The sequence below is a fragment of the Hyla sarda genome, unplaced genomic scaffold (assembly GCF_029499605.1).
Source record: "Hyla sarda isolate aHylSar1 unplaced genomic scaffold, aHylSar1.hap1 scaffold_1251, whole genome shotgun sequence".
Classification (NCBI taxonomy): domain Eukaryota; kingdom Metazoa; phylum Chordata; class Amphibia; order Anura; family Hylidae; genus Hyla; species Hyla sarda.
In genome coordinates this window covers 95,598-107,554 of record NW_026607872.1, presented here as the reverse complement: position 1 = coordinate 107,554, position 11,957 = coordinate 95,598, and the positions used below count along the sequence as shown (strand labels likewise).

The following is an 11,957-nucleotide window of genomic DNA, read 5'->3' as shown; positions in this document are numbered from 1 at the left end:
TGTTGCCGCCTTCCGTTCCGATTCCGAAAAGGATTTATTGATGCTTAAATGCACAGTATAATGGGCGAGAAGCTGTCAACGGCCATCCTAAGCTGAACGCGCCTGCTCTCGTCAGATTGCAGACTGCTACCCAGCTTAGGGCCCGGTAAGTACCAGCATGGGAGACTGGCAGGGAATCCCAGGTGTCGTTGACATTTTGCTCTGTTGCCGCTCCGATTCCGAAAAGGTTTTATTGATGCTTAAATCCACAGTATACAGGGTATGAAGATGTCTACGGCCATCCTAAGCTGAATGCGCCTGTTCTCGTCAGATCGCAGACTGCTACCCAGCTTCGGGCCTGGTAAGTACCAGCATGGGAGACTGGCTGGGAATCCCGGGTGCAGTTGACATTTTGCTCTGTTTCTGCTCCGATTCCGAAAATTATTTATTGATGCTTAAATGCACAGTATACAAAGTGTGAAGCTGTCAACGGCCATCCTAAGCTGAACGCGCCTGCTCTCGTCAGATCGCAGACTGCTACCCAGCTTAGGGCCTGGTAAGTACCAGCATGGGAGACTGGCTGGGAATCCCAGGTGTCGTTGACATTTTGCTCTGTTGCCGCCTTACGCTCCGATTCCGAAAAGGATTTATTGATGCTTAAATCCACAGTATACAGGGTGTGAAGATGTCTACGGCCATCCTAAGCTGAACGCGCCTGCTCTCGTCAGATCGTAGACTGTTACCCAGCTTAGGGCCCAGTAAGTACCGGCATGGGAGATTGGCTGGGAATCCCGGGTGCAGTTGACATTTTGCTCTGTTGCCGCCTTCCCTTCCGATTCCGAAAAGGATTAATTGATGCTTAAATGCACAGTATTAAAAGCATGAAGCTGTCAATGGCCTTCCTAATTTGAACGCGCCTGCTCTTGTCAGATCGCAGACAGCTACCCAGCTTAGGGCCCGGTAAGTACTGGCATGGGAGACTGGCTGGGAATCCCGAGTGCCGTTGACATTTTGCTCTATTGCTGCCTTCCGCTCCGATTCCGAAAATAATTTATTGATGCTTAAATCCACAGTATACAAGGTGTAAAGCTGTCGACGGCCATCCTAAGCTTAATGCGCCTGCTCTCGTCAGATCGCAGACTGGTACAGATCTTAGGGCCCGGTAAGTACCGGCATGGGACACTGGCTGGGAATCCCGGCTGCCGTTGACATTTTGCTCTGTTGCCGCCTTCCGTTCCGATTCCGAAAAGGATTTATTGATGCTTAAATGCACAGTATAAAGGGCGAAAATCTGTCAACGGCCATCCTAAGCTGAACGCGCCTGCTTTCGTCAGATCGCAGACTGCTATCCAGCTTAGGGCCCGGTAAGTACCAGCATGGGAGACTGGCTGGGAATCCCAGGTGTCGTTGACATTTTGCTCTGTTGCCGCCTTCCGCTCTGATTCCGAAAAGGATTTATTGATTCTTAAATCCACAGTATACAGGGTGTGAAGATGTCTACGGCCATCCTAAGCTGAATGCGCCTGTTCTTGTCAGATCGCAGACTGCTACCCAGCTTCGGGCCTGGTAAGTACCAGCATGGGAGTCTGGCTGGGAATCCTGGGTGCAGTTGACATTTTGCTCTGTTTCTGCTCCGATTCCGAAAATTATTTATTGATGCTTAAATCTACAGTATACAAAGTGTGAAGCTGTCAACGGCCATCCTAAGCTGAACGCGCCTGCTCTCGTCAGATCGCAGACTGCTACCCAGCTTAGGGCCCGGTAAGTACCAGCATGGGAGACTGGCTGGGATTCCCAGGTGTTGTTGACATTTTGCTCTGTAGCAGCCTTCCGCTCTGATTCCGAAAAGGATTTATTGATGCTTAAATCCACAGTATACAGGGTGTGAAGCCGTCTACGGCTATCCTAAGCTGAAAGTGCCTGTTCTTGTCAGATCGCAGACTGCTGCCCGGCAAGTACGGGCATGGGAGACTGGCTGGCAATCCAAGGTGCTATTGACATTTTGCTCTGTTGCCGCCTTCCTCTCCGATTCCGAAAAGGATTTATTGATGCTTAAATGCACAGTATAAAAAGCATGAAGCTGTCAATGGCCATCCTAAGCTGAACGCGCCTGCTCTCGTCAGATCGCAGACTGCTACCAAGCTTAGGGCCCGGTAAGTACTGGCATGGGAGACTGGCTGGGAATCCCGGGTGCCGTTGCCATTTTGCTCTATTGCTGCCTTCCGCTCCGATTCCGAAAAGATATTATTGATGCTTAAATCCACAGTATAAAGGGTGAGAAGCTGTCAAAGGCCATCCTAAGCTGAACGCACTTGCTTTCGTCAGATCGCAGACTGCTACCCAGCTTAGGGCCCGGTAAGTATCAGCATGGGAGACTGGCTGGGAATCCCAGGTGCCGTTGACATTTTGCTCTATTGCTGCCTTCCGCTCCGATTCCGAAAAGAATTTATTGATGCTTAAATCCACAGTATACAAGGTGTGAAGCTGTCGACGGCCATCCTAAGCTTAACGTGCCTGCTCTCGTCAGATCGCAGACTGGTACAGATCTTAGGGCCCGGTAAGTACCGGCATGGGACACTGGCTGGGAATCCCGACTGCCGTTGACATTTTGCTCTGTTGCCGCCTTCCGTTCCGATTCCAAAAAGGATTTATTGATGCTTAAATGCACAGTATAAAGGGCAAGAAGCTGTCAACGGCCATCCTAAGCTGAACACGCCTGCTCTCGTCAGATCGCAGACTGCTACCCAGCTTAGGGCACCGTAAGTACCAGCATGGGAGATTGGCTGGGAATCCCGGGTGTCGTTGACATTTTGCTCTGTTGCCGCCTTACGCTCCGATTCCGAAAAGGATTTATTGATGCTTAATTCCACAGTATACAGGGTGTGAAGATGTCTACGGCAATCCTAAGCTGAATGCGCCTGTTCTCGTCAGATCGCAGACTGCTTCCCAGCTTCGGGCCTGGTAAGTACCAGCATGGGAGACTGGCTGGGAATCCCGGGTGCAGTTGACATTTTGCTCTGTTTCTGCTCCGATTCCGAAAATTATTTATTGATGCTTAAATCCACAGTATACCAAGCGTGAAGCTGTCAACGGCCATCCTAAGCTGAACGCGCCTGCTCTCGGCAGATCGCAGACTGCTACCCAGCTTAGGGCCCGGTAAGTACCAGCATGGGAGACTGGCGGGGAATCCCAGGTGTTGTTGACATTTTGCTCTGTAGCCGCCTTCCGCTTCGATTCCGAAAAGGATTTATTGATGCTTAAATCCACAGTATACAGGGTGTGAAGCCGTCTACGGCCATCCTAAGCTGAATGTGCCTGTTCTTGTCAGATCGCAGACTGCTGCCCGGCAAGTACGGGCATGGGAGACTGGCTGGCAATCCAAGGTGCTATTGACATTTTGCTCTGTTGCCGTCTTCCTCTCCGATTCCGAAAAGGATTTATTGATGCTTAAATGCACAGTATAAAAAGCATGAAGCTGTCAATGGCCATCCTAAGCTGAACGCGCCTGCTCTCGTCAGATCGCAGACTGCTACCCAGCTTAGGGCCCGGTAAGTACTGGCATGGGAGACTGCCTGGGAATCCCAGGTGCCGTTGACATTTTGCTCTATTGCTGCCTTCCGCTCCGATTCCGAAAAGAATTTATTGATGCTTAAATCCACAGTATACAAGGTGTGAAGTTGTCGACGGCCATGCTAAGCTTAACGTGCCTGCTCTCGTCAGATCGCAGACTGGTACAGATCTTAGGGCCCGGTAAGTACCGGCATGGGACACTGGCTGGGAATCCCGGCTGCCGTTGACATTTTGCTCTGTTGCCGCCTTCCGTTCCGATTCCGAAAAGGATATATTGATGCTTAAATGCACAGTATAAAAGGCGAGAAGCTGTCAACGGCCATCCTAAGCTGAGCACGCCTGCTCTCGTCAGATCGCAGACTGCTACCCAGCTTAGGGCCCGGTAAGTACCAGCATGGGAGACTGGCTGGGAATCCCGGGTGCCGTTGACATTTTAATCTGTTGCCGCCTTCCGCTCCGATTCGGAAAAGGATTTATTGATGCTTAAATCCATAGTATAAAGGGCGTGAAGCTGTCAACGGCCATCCTAAGCTGAACGCGCCTGCTCTCGTCAGATCGCAGACTGCTACCCAGCTTAGGGCCCGGTAAGTACCAGCATGGGAGACTGGCTGGGAATCCCAGGTGTCGTTGACATTTTGCTCTGTTGCCGCCTTACGCTCCGATTCCGAAAAGGATTTATTGATGCTTAAATCCACAGTATACAGGGTGTGAAGATGTCTACGGCCATCCTAAGCTGAACGCGTCTGCTCTCGTCAGATCGCAGACTGCTACCCAGCTTAGGGCCCAGTAAGTACCGGCATGGGAGATTGGCTGGGAATCCCGGGTGCAGTTGACATTTTGCTCTGTTGCCGCCTTCCCTTCCGATTCCGAAAAGGATTTATTGATGCTTAAATGCACAGTATAAAAGGCGAGAAGCTGTCAACGGCCATCCTAAGCTGAACGCGCCTGCTCTCGTCAGATCGCAGACTGCTACCCAGCTTAGGGCCTAGTGAGTACCAGCATGGGAGACTGGCTGGGAATCCCGGGTGCAGTTGACATTTTAATCTGTTGCCGCCTTCCGCTCTGATTCGGAAAAGGATTTATTGATGCTTAAATGCACAGTATAAAGGGCGTGAAGCTGTCAACGGACATCCTAAGCTGAACGCGCCTGCTCTCGTCAGATCGCAGACTGCTACCCAGCTAAGGGCCCGGTAAGTACCAGCATGGGAGACTGGCTGGGAATCCCAGGTGTCGTTGACATTTTGCTCTGTTGCCGCCTTACGCTCCGATTCCGAAAAGGATTTATTGATGCTTAAATCCACAGTATACAGGGTGTGAAGATGTCTACGGCCATCCTAAGCTGAATGCGACTGTTCTCGTCAGATCGCAGACTGCTACCCAGCTTCGGGCCTGGTAAGTACCAGCATGGGAGACTGGCTGGGAATCCCGGGTGCAGTTGACATTTTGCTCTGTTTCTGCTCCGATTCCGAAAATTATTTATTGATGCTTAAATCCACAGTATACAAAGTGTGAAGCTGTCAACGACCATCCTAAGCTGAACGCACCTGCTTTCGTCAGATCGCAGACTGCTACCCAGCTTAGGGCCCGGTAAGTACCAGCATGGGAGACTTGCTGGGAATCTCAGGTGTTGTTGACATTTTGCTCTGTAGCTCTGTAGACATTTTGCTCCGATTCCGAAAAGGATTTATTGATGCTTAAATCCACAATATACAGGGTTTGAAGCCGTCTACGGCTATCCTAAGCTGAATGCGCCTGTTCTTGTCAGATCGCAGACTGCTGCCCGGCAAGTACGGGCATGGGAGACTGGCTGGCAATCCAAGGTGCTATTGACATTTTGATCTGTTGCCGCCTTCCTCTCCGATTAAAAAAAATATTTATTGATGCTTAAATCCACAGTATACAAGGCGTAAAGATGTCAACGGCCATCCTAAGCTGAACGCGCCTTCTCTCGTCAGATCGCAGACTGCTACCCAGCTTAGGGCCCGGTAAGTACTGGCATGGGAGACTGGCTGGGAATCCCGGGTGCCGTTGATATTTTGCTCTATTGCTGCCTTCCGCTCCGATTCCGAAAAGAATTTATTGATGCTTAAATCCACAGTATACAAGGTGTGAAGCTGTCGACGGCCATCCTAAGCTTAACGCGCCTGCTCTCGTCAGATCGCAGACTGGTACAGATCTTAGGGCCCGGTAAGTACCGGCATGGGACACTGGCTGGGAATCCCGGCTGCCGGCGACATTTTGCTCTGTTGCCGCCTTCCGTTCCAATTCCGAAAAGGATTGATTGATGCCTAAATGCACAGTATAAAGGGCGAGAAGCTGTCAACGGCCATCCTAAGCTGAACGCGCCTGTTCTCGTCAGATCGCAGACTGCTACCCCGCTTCTGGCCTGGTAAGTACCAGCAAGGTAGACTGGCTGGGAATCCCGGGTGCAGTTGACATTTTGCTCTGTTTCTGCTCCGATTCCGAAAATTATTTATTGATGCTTAAATCCACAGTATACAAAGTGTGAAGCTGTCAACGGCCATCCTAAGCTGAACGCGCCTGCTCTCGTCAGATCGCAGACTGCTACCCAGCTTAGGTCCTGGTAAGTACCAGCATGGGAGACTGGCTGGGAATCCCGGGTGCAGTTGACATTTTAATCTGTTGCCGCCTTCCGCTCCGATTCGGAAAAGGATTTATTGATGCTTAAATCCACAATATACAGGGTGTGAAGCTTTCAACGGCCATCCTAAGCCTGAACGTGCCTGCTCTCCTCAGATCGCAGACTGCCGCCCGGCAGTTACCGGCATGGGAGACTGGCTGGCAATCCAAGGTGCCATTGACATTTTGCTCTGTTGCCGCCTTCCTCTCCGATTAATAAAAATATTTATTGATGCTTAAAACCACAATATACAAGGCGTGAAGCTGTCAACATCCATCCTAAGCTGAACGTGACTGCTCTCGTCAGATCGCAGACTGCTACCCAGCTTAGGGCCTGGTAAGTACCAGCATGGGAGACTGGCTGGGAATCCCGGGTGCAGTTGACATTTTAATCTGTTGCCGCCTTCCGCTCCGATTCCGAAAAGGATTTATTGATGCTTAAATCCACAGTATACAGGGTGTGAAGATGTCTACGGCCATCCTAAGCTGAATGCGACTGTTCTCGTCATATTGCAGACTGCTACCCAGCTTAGGGCCCGGTAAGTACCAGGATGGGAGACTGGCTGGGAATCCCGGGTGCAGTTGACATTTTGCTCTGTTTCTGCTCCGATTCCGAAAATTATTTATTGATGCTTAAATCCACAGTATACAAAGTGTGAAGCTGTCAACGGCCATCCTAAGCTGAACGCACCTGCTTTCGTCAGATCGCAGACTGCTACCCAGCTTAGAGCCTTGTAAGTACCAGCATGGGAGACTGGCTGGGAATCCCGGGTGCAGTTGACATTTTAATCTGTTGCCGCCTTCCCCTCCGATTCGGAAAAGGATTTATTGATGCTTTAATCCACAATATACAGGGTGTGAAGCTGTCAACAGCCATCCTAAGCCTGAACGTGCCTGCTCTCCTCAGATCGCAGACTGCAGCCCGGCAGTTACCGGCATGGGAGACTGGCTGGCAATCCAAGGTGCCATTGACATTTTGCTCTGTTGCCGCCTTCCTCTCCGATTAAAAAAATATTTATTGATGCTTAAATCCACAATATACAGGGTGTGAAGCTTTCAACGGCCATCCTAAGCCTGAACGTGCCTGCTCTCCTCAGATCGCAGACTGCCGCCCGGCAGTTACCGGCATGGGAGACTGGCTGGCAATCCAAGGTGCCATTGACATTTTGCTCTGTTGCCGCCTTCCTCTCCGATTAATAAAAATATTTATTGATGCTTAAATCCACAATATACAAGGCGTGAAGCTGTCAACGTCCATCCTAAGCTGAACGTGACTGCTCTCGTCAGATCGCAGACTGCTACCCAGCTTAGGGCCTGGTAAGTACCAGCATGGGAGACTGGCTGGGAATCCCGGGTGCAGTTGACATTTTAATCTGTTGCCGCCTTCCGCTCCGATTCGGAAAAGGATTTATTGATGCTTAAATCCACAATATACAAGGTGTGAAGCTTTCAACGGCCATCCTAAGCCTGAACGTGCCTGCTCTCCTCAGATCGCAGACTGCCGCCCGGCAGTTACCGGCATGGGAGACTGGCTGGCAATCCAAGGTGCCATTGACATTTTGCTCTGTTGCCGCCTTCCTCTCCGATTAATAAAAATATTTATTGATGCTTAAATCCACAATATACAAGGCGTGAAGCTGTCAACGTCCATCCTAAGCTGAACGTGACTGCTCTCGTCAGATCGCAGACTGCTACCCAGCTTAGGGCCTGGTAAGTACCAGCATGGGAGACTGGCTGGGAATCCCGGGTGCAGTTGACATTTTAATCTGTTGCCGCCTTCCGCTCCGATTCCGAAAAGGATTTATTGATGCTTAAATCCACAGTATACAGGGTGTGAAGATGTCTACGGCCATCCTAAGCTGAATGCGACTGTTCTCGTCAGATCGCAGACTGCTACCCAGCTTAGGGCCCGGTAAGTACCAGCATGGGAGACTGGCTGGGAATCCCGGGTGCAGTTGACATTTTGCTCTGTTTCTGCTCCGATTCCGAAAATTATTTATTGATGCTTAAATCCACAGTATACAAAGTGTGAAGCTGTCAACGGCCATCCTAAGCTGAACGCACCTGCTTTCGTCAGATCGCAGACTGCTACCCAGCTTAGAGCCTTGTAAGTACCAGCATGGGAGACTGGCTGGGAATCCCGGGTGCAGTTGACATTTTAATCTGTTGCCGCCTTCCCCTCCGATTCGGAAAAGGATTTATTGATGCTTTAATCCACAATATACAGGGTGTGAAGCTGTCAACAGCCATCCTAAGCCTGAACGTGCCTGCTCTCCTCAGATCGCAGACTGCTGCCCGGCAGTTACCGGCATGGGAGACTGGCTGGCAATCCAAGGTGCCATTGACATTTTGCTCTGTTGCCGCCTTCCTCTCCGATTAATAAAAATATTTATTGATGCTTAAATCCACAATATACAAGGCGTGAAGCTGTCAACGTCCATCCTAAGCTGAACGTGACTGCTCTCGTCAGATCGCAGACTGCTACCCAGCTTAGGGCCTGGTAAGTACCAGCATGGGAGACTGGCTGGGAATCCCGGGTGCAGTTGACATTTTAATCTGTTGCCGCCTTCCGCTCCGATTCGGAAAAGGATTTATTGATGTTTAAATGCACAGTATAAAGGGCATGAAGCTGTCAACGGCCATCCTAAGCTGAACGCGCCTGCTCTCGTCATATCGCAGACTGCTACCCAGCTTAGGGCCCGGTAAGTACCAGCATGGGAGACTGGCTGGGAATCCCAGGTGTCGTTGACATTTTGCTCTGTTGCCGCCTTACGCTCCGATTCCGAAAAGGATTTATTGATGCTTAAATCCACAGTATACAGGGTGTGAAGATGTCTACGGCCATCCTAAGCTGAATGCAACTGTTCTCGTCAGATCGCAGACTGCTACCCAGCTTCGGGCCTGGTAAGTACCAGCATGGGAGATTGGCTGGGAATCCCGGGTGCAGTTGACATTTTGCTCTTTTTCTGCTCCGATTCCGAAAATTATTTATTGATGCTTAAATCCACAGTATACAAGGTGTGAAGCTGTCAACGGCCATCCTAAGCTGAACGCACCTGCTTTCGTCAGATCGCAGACTGCTACCCAGCTTAGAGCCTTGTAAGTACCAGCATGGGAGACTGGCTGGGAATCCCGGGTGCAGTTGACATTTTAATCTGTTGCCGCCTTCTCCTCCGATTCGGAAAAGGATTTATTGATGCTTAAATCCACAATATACAGGGTGTGAAGCTGTCAACAGCCATCCTAAGCCTGAACGTGCCTGCTCTCCTCAGATCGCAGACTGCTGCCCGGCAGTTACCGGCATGGGAGACTGGCTGGCAATCCAAGGTGCCATTGACATTTTGCTCTGTTGCCGCCTTCCTCTCCGATTAAAAAAATATTTATTGATGCTTAAATCCACAATATACAAGGCGTGAAGATGTCAACGGCCATCCTAAGCTGAACGCGCCTGCTCTCGTCAGATCGCAGACTGGTACAGATCTTAGGGCCCGGTAAGTACCGGCATGGGACACTGGCTGGGAATCCCGGCTGCCGTTGACATTTTGCTCTGTTGCCGCCTTCCGTTCCGATTCCGAAAAGAATTTATTGATGCTTAAATCCACAGTATACAAGGTGTGAAGCTGTCGACGGCCATCCTAAGCTTAACGCGCCTGCTCTCGTCAGATCGCAGACTTGTACAGATCTTAGGGCCCGGTAAGTACCGGCATGGGACACTGGCTGGGAATCCCGGCTGCCGTTGACATTTTGCTCTGTTGCCGCCTTCCGTTCCGATTCCGAAAAGGTTTTATTGATGCTTAAATGCACAGTATACAAAGTGTGAAGCTGTCAACGGCCATCCTAAGCTGAATGCGCCTGCTCTCGTCAGATCGCAGACTTCTACCCAGCTTAGGGCCCAGTAAGTACCGGCATGGGAGACTGGCTGGGAATCCCGGGTGCAGTTGACATTTTGCTCTGTTGCCGCCTTCCGCTCCGATTCCGAAAAGAATTTATTGATGCTTAAATCCACAGTATACAAGGTGTGAAGCTGTCGACGGCCATCCTAAGCTTAACGCGCCTGCTCTCGTCAGATCGCAGACTGGTACAGATCTTAGGGCCCGGTAAGTACCGGCATGGGACACTGGCTGGGAATCCCGGCTGCCGTTGACATTTTGCTCTGTTGCCTCCTTCCGTTCCGATTCCGAAAAGGTTTTATTGATGCTTAAATGCACAGTATACAAAGTGTGAAGCTGTCAACGGCCATCCTAAGCTGAACGCGCCTGCTCTCGTCAGATCGCAGACTGCTACCCAGCTTAGGGCCCGGTAAGTACCAGCATGGGAGACTGGCTGGGAATCTCAGGTGTTGTTGACATTTTGCTCTGTAGCTCTGTAGACATTTTGCTCCGATTCCGAAAAGGATTTAGTGATGCTTAAATCCACAATATACAGGGTGTGAAGCCGTCTACGGCTATCCTAAGCTGAATGCGCCTGTTCTTGTCAGATCGCAGACTGCTGCCCGGCAAGTACGGGCATGGGAGACTGGCTCGCAATCCAAGGTGCTATTGACATTTTGATCTGTTGCCGCCTTCCTCTCCGATTAAAAAAAATATTTATTGATGCTTAAATCCACAGTATACAAGGCGTGAAGATGTCAACGGCCATCCTAAGCTGAACGCGCCTGCTCTCGTCAGATCGCAGACTGCTACCCAGCTTAGGGCCCGGTAAGTACTGGCATGTGAGACTGGCTGGGAATCCCGGGTGCCGTTGATATTTTGCTCTATTGCTGCCTTCCGCTCCGATTCCGAAAAGAATTTATTGATGCTTAAATCCACAGTATACAAGGTGTGAAGCTGTCGACGGCCATCCTAAGCTTAACGCGCCTGCTCTCGTCAGATCGCAGACTGGTACAGATCTTAGGGCCCGGTAAGTACCGGCATGGGACACTGGCTGGGAATCCCGGCTGCCGTTGACATTTTGCTCTGTTGCCGCCTTCCGTTCCAATTCCGAAAAGGATTTATTGATGCCTAAATGCACAGTATAAAGGGCGAGAAGCTGTCAACGGCCATCCTAAGCTGAGCGCGCCTGTTCTCGTCAGATGGCAGACTGCTACCCAGCTTCGGGCCTGGTAAGTACCAGCAAGGGAGACTGGCTGGGAATCCCGGGTGCAGTTGACATTTTGCTCTGTTTCTGCTCCGATTCCGAAAATTATTTATTGATGCTTAAATCCACAGTATACAAAGCGTGAAGCTGTCAACGGCCATCCTAAGCTGAACGCGCCTGCTCTCGTCAGATCGCAGACTGCTACCCAGCTTAGGGCCTGGTAAGTACCAGCATGGGAGACTGGCTGGGAATCCCGGGTGCAGTTGACATTTTAATCTGTTGCTGCCTTCCGCTCCGATTCGGAAAAGGATTTATTGATGCTTAAATCCACAATACACAGGGTGTGAAGCTGTCAACGGCCATTCTAAGCCTGAATGTGCCTGCTCTCCTCAGATCGCAGACTGCTGCCCGGCAGTTACCAGCATGGGAGACTGGCTGGCAATTCAAGGTGCCATTGACATTTTGCTCTGTTGCCGCCTTCCTCTCCGATTAATAAAAATATTTATTGATGCTTAAATCCACAATATACAAGGCGTGAAGATGTCAACGGCCATCCTAAGCTGAACGCGCCTGCTCTCGTCAGATCGCAGACTGCTACCCAGCTTAGGGCCCAGTAATTACCGGCATGGGAGACTGGCTGGGAATCCCGGTTGCCGTTGACATTTTGCTCTATTGCTGCCTTCCGCTCCGAT

At 50.6% G+C, this 11,957-nt stretch overlaps 8 pseudogenes; all 8 read left to right on the top strand.

Annotated features, from left to right (window-relative positions):
- The first annotated feature begins 464 nt into the window (after positions 1-464).
- Positions 465-584, top strand: LOC130303940 (5S ribosomal RNA; annotated as a pseudogene).
- Positions 585-1,272: 688 nt separating this feature from the next.
- Positions 1,273-1,392, top strand: LOC130303902 (5S ribosomal RNA; annotated as a pseudogene).
- Positions 1,393-3,456: 2,064 nt separating this feature from the next.
- On the top strand, positions 3,457-3,576 carry LOC130303878 (5S ribosomal RNA; annotated as a pseudogene).
- Positions 3,577-3,860: 284 nt separating this feature from the next.
- On the top strand, positions 3,861-3,980 carry LOC130303881 (5S ribosomal RNA; annotated as a pseudogene).
- An 82-nt stretch (positions 3,981-4,062) lies between these two features.
- On the top strand, positions 4,063-4,182 carry LOC130303949 (5S ribosomal RNA; annotated as a pseudogene).
- An 883-nt stretch (positions 4,183-5,065) lies between these two features.
- LOC130303973 (5S ribosomal RNA) lies at positions 5,066-5,185 on the top strand (annotated as a pseudogene).
- A 5,232-nt stretch (positions 5,186-10,417) lies between these two features.
- On the top strand, positions 10,418-10,537 carry LOC130303890 (5S ribosomal RNA; annotated as a pseudogene).
- Positions 10,538-11,414: 877 nt separating this feature from the next.
- On the top strand, positions 11,415-11,534 carry LOC130303909 (5S ribosomal RNA; annotated as a pseudogene).
- The last annotated feature ends 423 nt before the right edge of the window (positions 11,535-11,957 follow it).